General features: G+C 65.4%; 1 protein-coding gene across 1 annotated transcript in view; it reads left to right on the top strand.

The window, feature by feature from the left end:
* The first annotated feature begins 226 nt into the window (after positions 1-226).
* Positions 227-12,061, top strand: part of POPDC2 (popeye domain cAMP effector 2) — a 68,774-nt gene continuing 56,939 nt past the window's right edge. The window contains exon 1 of the mRNA XM_073576965.1: positions 227-397. The gene's annotated coding sequence lies outside the window, so the exon portion shown is untranslated. The remainder of the gene's footprint in view (positions 398-12,061) is intronic.

Genomic DNA, 12,061 nt, shown 5'->3' with positions numbered 1-12,061 from the left:
GTAATGTGCACACTGGATCTCCTTTTCCTCTTTCCCAGTGGGTGATCCCCACTTGCTTCATCTGCGGATTGCGTTCTTCATTGATGCGTTTTTCTGCAGCTTTTCTTGCCCTGGTTCTAGGTCGGGGCTTGGGCTGCGCTCCTCGGGCCCGGCAGGTGAGGGCCCCACATCCCCCACAATGCAGCGCGGCAGGTCTGTCTCCTCATTTCCACTGCGCTGTCACCTGTGGCCCTGCCGTGGTGTGCTGGGACTTGTGGTTCTCCGCCAGGTGCAGGGAGCCCCCTCCCCCCGGCTCCTCTTCTGTCCCTCTGGGGCCCGTGAATAATTCATCACTCAGTGTAATAACAGCAGAGAGGATCAGCGCTCCGGAGAGGAGAGGAGCCCCGCGCCCTGTCAGGTGAGAGCCGAGAAGCGAGTGTCAGCAGCGGTACCTGCGGCCGCCAGCGATCACTGCGAGAGCCGGGTGCGGCGGAGTACTGCCCGCTCAGTGCCCCTCTCTGTGCCCCTCTGTGCCGCTCTCTGGGCCCCTCTGTGCCCCTCTGTGCCCCTCTCTGTGCCCCTCTCTGTTCCCCTCTGTGCCGCTCTCTGTTCCCCTCTCTGTGCCCCTCTTTGTGCCCCTCTGTTCCCCTCTCTATGCCGCTCTCTGTGCCCCTCTGTGCCCCTCTCTGGGCCCCTCTCTGTGCCCCTCTGTGCCCCTCTCTGTGCCCCTCTCTGTTCCCCTCTGTGCCGCTCTCTGTTCCCCTCTCTGTGCCCCTCTTTGTGCCCCTCTGTTCCCCTCTCTATGCCGCTCTCTGTGCCCCTCTGTGCCCCTCTTTTTGCCCCTCTGTTCCCCTCTCTGTGCCCCTCTGTTCCCCTCTTTGTGCCCCTCTGTTCCCCTCTGTTCCCCTCTCTGTGCACCTCTCTGTTCCCCTCTGTTCCCCTCTCTGTGCACCTCTCTGTTCCCCTCTGTTCCCCTCTCTGTGCCCCTCTCTGTGCCCCTCTCTGTGCCCCTCTCTGTTCCCCTCTGTGCCGCTCTCTGTTCCCCTCTCTGTGCCCCTCTCTGTTCCCCTCTCTGTGCCCCTCTCTGTTCCCCTCTGTGCCGCTCTCTGTTCCCCTCTCTGTGCCCCTCTCTGTTCCCCTCTCTGTGCCCCTCTTTGTTCCCCTCTGTGCCCCTCTCTGTGCCCCTCTTTGTGCCCCTCTGTTCCCCTCTCTATGCCGCTCTCTGTGCCCCTCTGTGCCCCTCTCTGTGCCCCTCTCTGTTCCCCTCTGTGCCGCTCTCTGTTCCCCTCTCTGTGCCCCTCTTTGTGCCCCTCTGTTCCCCTCTCTATGCCGCTCTCTGTGCCCCTCTGTGCCCCTCTTTTTGCCCCTCTGTTCCCCTCTCTGTGCCCCTCTGTTCCCCTCTTTGTGCCCCTCTGTTCCCCTCTGTTCCCCTCTCTGTGCACCTCTCTGTGCACCTCTCTGTTCCCCTCTGTTCCCCTCTCTGTGCACCTCTCTGTTCCCCTCTCTGTGCCCCTCTCTGTGCCCCTCTCTGTGCCCCTCTCTGTTCCCCTCTGTGCCGCTCTCTGTTCCCCTCTCTGTGCCCCCCTCTGTTCCCCTCTCTGTGCACCTCTCTGTTCCCCTCTCTGTGCCCCTCTCTGTTCCCCTCTCTGTGCCCCTCTCTGTTCCCCTCTCTGTGCCGCTCTCTGTTCCCCTCTGTGCCGCTCTCTGTTCCCCTCTCTGTGCCCCTCTCTGTTCCCCTCTCTGTGCCCCTCTTTGTTCCCCTCTGTGCCCCTCTCTGTGCCCCTCTTTGTGCCCCTCTGTTCCCCTCTCTATGCCGCTCTCTGTGCCCCTCTGTGCCCCTCTTTTTGCCCCTCTGTTCCCCTCTCTGTGCCCCTCTGTTCCCCTCTTTGTGCCCCTCTGTTCCCCTCTCTGTGCCCCTCTTTGTGCCCCTCTTTGTGCCCCTCTGTTCCCCTCTGTTCCCCTCTCTGTTCCCCTCTGTGCCCCTCTTTGTGCCCCTCTGTTCCCCTCTCTATGCCGCTCTCTGTGCCCCTCTGTGCCCCTCTTTTTGCCCCTCTGTTCCCCTCTCTGTGCCCCTCTGTTCCCCTCTTTGTGCCCCTCTGTTCCCCTCTCTGTGCCCCTCTTTGTGCCCCTCTTTGTGCCCCTCTGTTCCCCTCTGTTCCCCTCTCTGTGCCCCTCTGTTCCCCTCTCTGTGCCCCTCTGTTCCCCTCTCTGTTCCCCTCTATGTGCCCCTCTCTGTGCCCCTCTTTGTGCCCCTCTATTCCCCTCTCTATGCCGCTCTCTGTGCCTCTCTATGCCCCTATGTGCCGCTCTTTTTGTCCCTCTGTTCCCCTCTCTGTGCCCCTCTCTGTGCCCCTCTGTTCCCCTCTCTGTGCCCCTCTGTTCCCCTCTCTGTTCCCCTCTATGTGCCCCTCTCTGTGCCCCTCTGTTCCCCTCTCTGTGCCCCTCTCTGTGCCTCTCTATGCCCCTCTGTGCCGCTCTTTTTGTCCCTCTGTTCCCCTCTCTGTTCCCCTCTCTGTGCCCCTCTCTGTGCCCCTCTTTGTGCCCCTCTGTTCCCCTCTCTATGCCGCTCTCTGTGCCCCTCTATGCCCCTCTGTGCCCCTCTTTTTGCCCCTCTGTTCCCCTCTCTGTGCCCCTCTGTTCCCCTCTCTGTGCCACTATCACTGGAGATTTCCCTACTGGACGACACTTTATTATGCCCGGGAAACGTGCAAAAGTGAGTGCACCCAGCGTGGCGGCGGCTCCATGGTGCTCACGTCCCATTTCAGTCCGTCGTCAGCTGATATATGAAGAACCGTGCTGTGTCAGGTTTGGGCACTGATGGCCCCCTGGTTCATGAGCTCGATCCAAGAGCTTACACTCTAATTTCTGCCGCTGATTCTGCCCGATGTTCACACATAAACACCGGCAACAAACGGTTAACTTCTAACTCCATTAGCTGTGGGCACCGTGCCAGTGGAAAGTCTCATTACTGGGAGAGGTGTACCGCCCCCCCGGGGACGGTGTAGTGGTATCCTCCATTATCAGGAAGACTCCAGGGCAGATCACGGCGGGGGATGAGGTGATGGGTGTCAGGGCACCGACCGTCCTCACTCAGGGCAGATCAGGGCGGGGGATCGGGCGATGGGTGTCAGGACACCGGCTGTCCTCACTCGGGGCAGATTAGGTGGAGTATCGGGCAATGGGTGTCAGGGCGCCGGCCTTCCTCACTCGGGGCAGATCAGGGTGGGGGATCGGGCAATGGGTGTCATTGCATCGGCGGCTGTCCTCACTCGGGGCTGACCAGGTGGGCGATCGGGTGATCGGTGTCAGGGTGCTGGCCATCCTCACTCAGGGCAGATCAGGAGGGGTATCAGGTGATGGGTGTCAGGGCATCGGCCATCCACACTTGGGGCAGATCAGGGCGGAGGATCGGGCGATGGGTGTCAAGGCGCCGGCCCTCCTCAATCGGGGCAGATCAGGGCCGGGGGATCTGGCGATGGCTGTCAGGGTGCCGGCCGTCCTCAGTCATGGGGGATTGGGCAATGGGTGTCAGGGAACTGTCCGTCCTCACTCGGGGCAGATCAGGGCGGGGGATCGGGCGATGGGTGTAAGGGCGCCGACCGTCCTCACTCGGCAGATCAGGTGGGGGATCGGGCGATGGGTGTCAGTGGGCCGGCCGTCCTCACTCGGGGCAGATCAGGTGGGGGATTGGGTGATGGGTGTCAGGGCACCGGCCGTCCTCACTCGGGGCAGATCAGGTGGGGGATCGGGCAATGGGTGTCAGTGGGCCGGCTGTCCTCACTCGGGGCAGATCAGGTGGGGGATCGGGCAATGGGTGTCAGGGCGCCAGCCGTCCTCACTCGGGGCAGATCAGGGAGGGGGATCGGGTGATGGGTGTCAGGGTGCTGGCCATCCTCACTCAGGGCAGATCAGGTGGGGTATCAGGTGATGGGTGTCAGGCCATCGGCCATCCACACTTGGGGCAGATCAGGGCGGAGGATCGGGCGATGGGTGTCAAGGCGCCGGCCCTCCTCAATCGGGGCAGATCAGGACCGGGGGATCTGGCTATGGCTGTCAGGGTGCCGGCCGTCCTCACTCTTGGGGGATCGGGCAATGGGTGTAAGGGCGCCGACCGTCCTCACTCAGGGCAGATCAGGTGGGGGATCGGGCGATGGGTGTCAGTGGGGCGGCCGTCCTCACTCGGGGCAGATCAGGAGGGGGATGGGGTAATAGGTGTCAGTGGGCCGGCTGTCCTCACTCGGGGCAGATCAGGTGGGGGATCGGGCGATGGATGTCAGGGCTCCGGCCGTTCTCACTCGGGGTAGATCAGGTGGGGGATCGGGCGATGGGTGTCAGGGCGCCAGCCGTTCTCACTCGGGGCAGATCAGGGCGGAGGATCGGGTGATGGGTGTCAGGGCCCCGGCCGTTCTCACTCGGGGCAGATCAGGGCAGAGGATCGGGTAATGGGTGTCAGGGCGCCGGCCGTACTCACTCGGGGCAGATCAGGGCGGGGGATCAGGCGATGGGTGTCAGGGCGCCGGCTGTCCTCACTCGGGGCAGATCAGGTGGGGGATCGGGTGGTGGGTGTCAGGGCGCCGGCTGTCCTCACTCGGGGCAGATCAGGGTGGGGGATCGGGCGATGGGTGTTAGGGCGCTGGCTGTCCTCACTCAGGGCAGATCAGGTGGGGAATCGGGCAATGGGTGTCAGTGGGCCAGCCGTCCTCACTCGGGGCAGATCAGGTGGGGGATCGGTCGATGGGTGTCAGTGGGCCAGCCGTCCTCACTAGGGGCAGATCAGGTGGGGGATCGGTCGATGGGAGTCAGTGGGCCAGCCGTCCTCACTCGGGGCAGATCAGGTGGGGGATCGGGCGATGGGTGTCAGTGGGCCGGCCGTACTCACTCGGGGCAGATCAGGTGGGGGACCGGGCGATGGGTGTCAGGGCGCCGGCCGTTCTCACTCGGAGCAGATCAGGGCAGAAGATCGGGTGATGGGTGTCAGAGCGTCGGCCGTACTCGGGGCAGATCAGGGCGTGGGATCGGGCGATGGGTGTCAGGGCGCCGGCTGTCCTCACTCGGGGCAGATCAGGTGGGGGATCGGGTGGTGGGTGTCAGGGCGCCGGCTGTCCTCACTCGGGGCAGATCAGGTGGGGGATCGGGCGATGGGTGTCAGTGGGCCAGCCGTCCTCACTCGGGGCAGATCAGGTGGGTGAACGGGCGATGGGTGTCTGTGGGGCGGCCGTACTCACTCGGGGCAGATCAGGTGCGGGATCGGGCGATGGGTGTCAGTGGGCCAGCCGTCCTCACTCGGGGCAGATCAGGTGGGTGAACGGGCGATGGGTGTCTGTGGGCCGGCCGTTCTCACTCGGGGCAGATCAGGGCAGAGGATCGGGTAATGGGTGTCAGGGCGCCGGCTGTACTCACTTGGGGCAGATCAGGGAGGGGGATCGGGCGATGGGTGTCAGGGCGCCGGCTGTCCTCACTCGGGGCAGATCAGGGCGGGGGATCGGGTGATGGGTGTCAGGGCACCGGCCTTCCTCACTCGGGGTAGGTCAGGGTGGGGGATCGGGCAATGGGTGTCATTGCATCGGCTGTCCTCACTCGGGGCTGACCAGGTGGGGGATCGGGTGATGGGTGTCAGGGTGCTGGCCATCCTCACTCAGGGCAGATCAGGTGGGGTATCAGGTGATGGGTGTCAGGGCATCGGCCATCCACACTTGGGGCAGATCAGGGCGGAGGATCGGGCGATGGGTGTCAAGGCGCCGGCCCTCCTCAATCGGGGCAGATCAGGGCCGGGGGATCTATGGCTGTCAGGGTGCCGGCCGTCCTCACTCTTGGGGGATCGGGCAATGGGTGTAAGGGCGCCGACCGTCCTCACTCAGGGCAGATCAGGTGGGGGATCGGGCGATGGGTGTCAGTGGGGCGGCCGTCCTCACTCGGGGCAGATCAGGAGGGGGATGGGGTAATAGGTGTCAGTGGGCCGGCTGTCCTCACTCGGGGTAGATCAGGGCAGAGGATCGGGTAATGGGTGTCAGGGCGCCGGCCGTACTCACTCGGGGCAGATCAGGGCGGGGGATCAGGCGATGGGTGTCAGGGCGCCGGCTGTCCTCACTCGGGGCAGATCAGGTGGGGGATCGGGTGGTTGATGTCAGGGCGCCGGCTGTCCTCACTCGGGGCAGATCAGGGTGGGGGATCGGGCGATGGGTGTCAGGGCGCTGGCTGTCCTCACTCAGGGCAGATCAGGTGGGGAATCGGGCAATGGGTGTCAGTGGGCCAGCCGTCCTCACTCGGGGCAGATCAGGTGGGGGATCGGTCGATGGGTGTCAGTGGGCCAGCCGTCCTCACTCGGGGCAGATCAGGTGGGGGATCGGTCGATGGGTGTCAGTGGGCCAGCCGTCCTCACTAGGGGCAGATCAGGTGGGGGATCGGTCGATGGGAGTCAGTGGGCCAGCCGTCCTCACTCGGGGCAGATCAGGTGGGGGATCGGGCGATGGGTGTCAGTGGGCCGGCCGTACTCACTCGGAGCAGATCAGGTGGGGGACCGGGCGATGGGTGTCAGGGCTCCGGCCGTTCTCACTCGGGGCAGATCAGGGCAGAAGATCGGGTGATGGGTGTCAGAGCGTCGGCCGTACTCGGGGCAGATCAGGGCGTGGGATCGGGTGGTGGGTGTCAGGGCGCCGGCTGTCCTCACTCGGGGCAGATCAGGTGGAGGATCGGGCGATGGGTGTCAGTGGGCCAGCCGTCCTCACTCGGGGCAGATCAGGTGGGTGAACGGGCGATGGGTGTCTGTGGGGCGGCCGTACTCACTCGGGGCAGATCAGGTGCGGGATCGGGCGATGGGTGTCAGTGGGCCAGCCGTCCTCACTCGGGGCAGATCAGGTGGGTGAACGGGCGATGGGTGTCTGTGGGGCGGCCGTACTCACTCGGGGCAGATCAGGTGCGGGATCGGGCGATGGGTGTCAGTGGGCCAGCCGTCCTCACTCGGGGCAGATCAGGTGGGTGAACGGGCGATGGGTGTCTGTGGGCCGGCCGTTCTCACTCGGGGCAGATCAGGGCAGAGGATCGGGTAATGGGTGTCAGGGCGCCGGCTGTACTCACTTGGGGCAGATCAGGGAGGGGGATCGGGCGATGGGTGTCAGGGTGTCGGCTGTCCTCACTCGGGGCAGATCAGGTGGGGGATTGGGTGGTGGGTGTCAGGGTGCGGCTGTCCTCACTCGGGGCAGATCAGGGTGGGGAATCGGGCGATGGGTCTCAGGGCGCTGGCTGTCCTCACTCACAGCAGATCAGGGTGGGGGATCGGGCAATAGGTGTCATTGCATCGGCTGTCCTCACTCGGGCTGACCAGGTGAGGGATCGGTTGATGGCTGTCAGGGTGCTGGCCATCCTCACTCAGGGCAGATCAGGTGGGGTATCAGGTGATGGGTGTCAGGGCATCGGCCTTCCACACTTGGGGCAGATCAGGGCGGAGGATCGGGCGATGGGTGTCCAGGCGCCGGTCCTCCTCAATCGGGGCAGATCAGGGCCGGGGGATCGGGCGATGGCTGCCAGGGTGCCGGCCGTCCTCACTCATGGGGGATCGGGCGATGGGTGTCAGTGGGCCGGCCGTCCTCACTCGGGGCAGATCAGGTGGGGGATCGGGCAATGGGTGTCAGTGGGCCGGCTGTCCTCACTCGGGGCAGATCAGGTGGGGGATCGGGCGATGGGTGTCAGGGCGCCGGCCGTTCTCACTCGAGGCAGATCAGGGCGGAGGATCGGGTGATGGGTGTCAGGGCCCCGGCCGTTCTCACTCGGGGCAGATCAGGGCAGAGGATCGGGTAATGGGTGTCAGGATGCCGACCGTACTCACTCGGGGCAGATCAGGGCGGGGAATCGGGCGATGGGTGTCAGGGCGCCGGCTGTCCTCACTCGGGGCAGATCAGGTGGGGGATCGGGTGGTGGGTGTCAGGGCGCCGGCTGTCCTCACTTGGGGCAGATCAGGGAAGGGGATCGGGCGATGGGTGTCAGGGCGCCGGCTGTCCTCACTCGGGGCAGATCAGGGCGGGGAATCGCGCAATGGGTGTCAGTGGGCCAGCCGTCCTCACTCGGGAAGATCAAGTGGGGGATCGGACGATGGGTGTCAGTGGGCCAGCCGTCCTCACTCGGGGCAGATCAGGTGGGGGATCGGGCGATGAGTGTCAGTGGGCCGGCCGTCCTCACTCGGGGCAGATCAGGTGGGGGATCGGGCGATGGATGTCAGGGCGCCGGCCGTTCTCACTCGGGGTAGATCAGGTGGGGGATCGGGCGATGGGTGTCAGGGCGCCGGCCGTTCTCACTCGGGGCAGATCAGGGCGGAGGATCGGGTGATGGGTGTCAGGGCGCCGGCCGTTCTCACTCGGGGCAGATCAGGGCAGAAGATCGGGTGATGGGTGTCAGAGCGTCGGCCGTACTCGGGGCAGATCAGGGCGTGGGATCGGGAGATGGGTGTCAGGGCACCGGCTGTCCTCACTCGGGGCAGATCAGGTGGGGGATCGGGTGGTGGGTGTCAAGGCGCCTGCTGTCCTCACTCGGGGCAGATCAGGTGGGGGATCGGGCGATGGGTGTCAGTGGGCCAGCCGTCCTCACTCGGGGCAGATCAGGTGGGGGATCGAGCGATGGGTGTCTGTGGGGCGGCCGTACTCACTCGGAGCAGATCAGGTGCGGGATCGGGCGATGGGTGTCAGTGGGCCGGCCGTTCTCACTCGGGGCAGATCAGGGCAGAGGATCGGGTAATGGGTGTCAGGGCGCCGGCTGTACTCACTTGGGGCAGATCAGGGCGGGGGATTGGGAGATGGGTGTCAGGGTGTCGGCTGTCCTCACTCGGGGCAGATCAGGTGGGGGATCGGGTGGTGGGTGTCAGGGTGCGGCTGTCCTCACTCGGGGCAGATCAGGGTGGGGGATCGAGCGATGGGTGTCAGGGCGCTGGCTGTCCTCACTCAGAGCAGATAAGGGTGGGGGATCGGGCAATGGGTGTCATTGCATCGGCTGTCCTCACTCGGGCTGACCAGGTGGGGGATCGGTTGATGGGTGTCAGGGTGCTGGCCATCCTCACTCAGGGTAGATCAGGTGGGGTATCAGGTGATGGGTGTCAGGGCGCCAGCTGTCCTCACTTGGGGCAGATCAGGTGGGGGATCGGGTGGTGGGTGTCAGAGCGCCGGCTGTCCTCACTCGGGGCAGATCAGGGTGGGGGATCGGGCGATGGGTGTCAGGGCGCTAGCTGTCCTCACTCAGGGCAGATCAGGTGGGAGATCGGGCAATGGGTGTCAGTGGGCCGGCCGTCCTCACTCGGGGCAGATCAGATGGGGATCGGGCGATGGGTGTCAGTGGGCCGGCCGTACTCACTCGGGGCAGATCAGGTGGGGGATTGGGCGATGGGTGTCAGGGCGCCGGCTGTTCTCACTCGGGGCAGATCAGGGCAGAGGATCGGGTGATGGGTCAAGGGGCCCGGCCGTACTCACTCGGGGCAGATCAGGGTGGGGGATCGGGCGATGGGTGTCCGGGCGCCAGCTGTCCTCACTCGGGGCAGATCAGGTGAGGTATCGGGCAGTGGGTGTCAGGGCTCCGGCTGTTCTCACTCGGGGCAGATCAGGGCAGAAGATCGGGTGATGGGTGTCAGGGCGCCACCGTACTCAGTTGGGGCAGATCAGGGTGGGGGATCGGGCGATGGGTTTCAGGGCGCCAGCTGTCCTCACTCGGGGCAGATCAGGTGGGGGATCGGGTGGTGGGTGTCAGAGCGCCGGCTGTCCTCACTCGGGGAAGATCAGGGTGGGGGATCGGGCGATGGGTGTCAGGGCGCTAGCTGTCCTCACTCAGGGCAGATCAGGTGGGAGATCGGGCAATGGGTGTCAGGGCGCCGGCTGTTCTCACTCGGGGCAGATCAGGGCAGAGGATCGGGTGATGGGTGAAGGGGCGCCGGCCGTACTCACTCGGGGCAGATCAGGGTGGGGGATCGGGCGATGGGTGTCAGGGCGCCAGCTGTCCTCACTCGGGGCAGATCAGGTGAGGTATCGGGCAGTGGGTGTCAGGACGCCGGCTGTCCTCACTCGGGGCAGATCAGGGTGGGGGATCGGGCGATGGGTGTCAGGGCGCTGGCTGTCCTCACTCAGGGCAGATCAGGTGGGGAATCGGGCAATGGGTGTCAGTGGGCCAGCCGTCCTCACTCGGGGCAGATCAGGTGGGGGATCGGTCGATGGGTGTCAGTGGGCCAGCCGTCCTCACTAGGGGCAGATCAGGTGGGGGATCGGTCGATGGGAGTCAGTGGGCCAGCCGTCCTCACTCGGGGCAGATCAGGTGGGGGATCGGGCGATGGGTGTCAGTGGGCCGGCCGTACTCACTCGGAGCAGATCAGGTGGGGGACCGGGCGATGGGTGTCAGGGCTCCGGCCGTTCTCACTCGGGGCAGATCAGGGCAGAAGATCGGGTGATGGGTGTCAGAGCGTCGGCCGTACTCGGGGCAGATCAGGGCGTGGGATCGGGTGGTGGGTGTCAGGGCGCCGGCTGTCCTCACTCGGGGCAGATCAGGTGGAGGATCGGGCGATGGGTGTCAGTGGGCCAGCCGTCCTCACTCGGGGCAGATCAGGTGGGTGAACGGGCGATGGGTGTCTGTGGGGCGGCCGTACTCACTCGGGGCAGATCAGGTGCGGGATCGGGCGATGGGTGTCAGTGGGCCAGCCGTCCTCACTCGGGGCAGATCAGGTGGGTGAACGGGCGATGGGTGTCTGTGGGCCGGCCGTCACTCGGGGCAGATCAGGGCAGAGGATCGGGTAATGGGTGTCAGGGCGCCGGCTGTACTCACTTGGGGCAGATCAGGGAGGGGGATCGGGCGATGGGTGTCAGGGCGTCGGCTGTCCTCACTCGGGGCAGATCAGGTGGGGGATTGGGTGGTGGGTGTCAGGGTGCGGCTGTCCTCACTCGGGGCAGATCAGGGTGGGGAATCGGGCGATGGGTCTCAGGGCGCTGGCTGTCCTCACTCACAGCAGATCAGGGTGGGGGATCGGGCAATAGGTGTCATTGCATCGGCTGTCCTCACTCGGGCTGACCAGGTGAGGGATCGGTTGATGGGTGTCAGGGTGCTGGCCATCCTCACTCAGGGCAGATCAGGTGGGGTATCAGGTGATGGGTGTCAGGGCATCGGCCTTCCACACTTGGGGCAGATCAGGGCGGAGGATCGGGCGATGGGTGTCCAGGCGCCGGTCCTCCTCAATCGGGGCAGATCAGGGCCGGGGGATCGGGCGATGGCTGCCAGGGTGCCGGCCGTCCTCACTCATGGGGGATCGGGCGATGGGTGTCAGTGGGCCGGCCGTCCTCACTCGGGGCAGATCAGGTGGGGGATCGGGCAATGGGTGTCAGTGGGCCGGCTGTCCTCACTCGGGGCAGATCAGGTGGGGGATCGGGCGATGGGTGTCAGGGCGCCGGCCGTTCTCACTCGAGGCAGATCAGGGCGGAGGATCGGGTGATGGGTGTCAGGGCCCCGGCCGTTCTCACTCGGGGCAGATCAGGGCAGAGGATCGGGTAATGGGTGTCAGGATGCCGACCGTACTCACTCGGGGCAGATCAGGGCGGGGAATCGGGCGATGGGTGTCAGGGCGCCGGCTGTCCTCACTCGGGGCAGATCAGGTGGGGGATCGGGTGGTGGGTGTCAGGGCGCCGGCTGTCCTCACTTGGGGCAGATCAGGGAAGGGGATCGGGTGATGGGTGTCAGGGAGCCGGCTGTCCTCACTCGGGGCAGATCAGGGCGGGGAATCGCGCAATGGGTGTCAGTGGGCCAGCCGTCCTCACTCGGGAAGATCAAGTGGGGGATCGGACGATGGGTGTCAGTGGGCCAGCCGTCCTCACTCGGGGCAGATCAGGTGGGGGATCGGGCGATGAGTGTCAGTGGGCCGGCCGTCCTCACTCGGGGCAGATCAGGTGGGGGATCGGGCGATGGATGTCAGGGCGCCGGCCGTTCTCACTCGGGGTAGATCAGGTGGGGGATCGGGCGATGGGTGTCAGGGCGCCGGCCGTTCTCACTCGGGGCAGATCAGGGCGGAGGATCGGGTGATGGGTGTCAGGGCGCCGGCCGTTCTCACTCGGGGCAGATCAGGGCAGAAGAT

This window comes from Dendrobates tinctorius, unplaced genomic scaffold, assembly GCF_039654945.1.
Source record: "Dendrobates tinctorius isolate UK_male_01 unplaced genomic scaffold, ASM3965494v1 ptg000054l, whole genome shotgun sequence".
NCBI lineage: Eukaryota > Metazoa > Chordata > Amphibia > Anura > Dendrobatidae > Dendrobates > Dendrobates tinctorius.
Note: the sequence above shows the minus strand (reverse complement) of the source record. Positions and strands in the feature narration are given on the sequence as shown.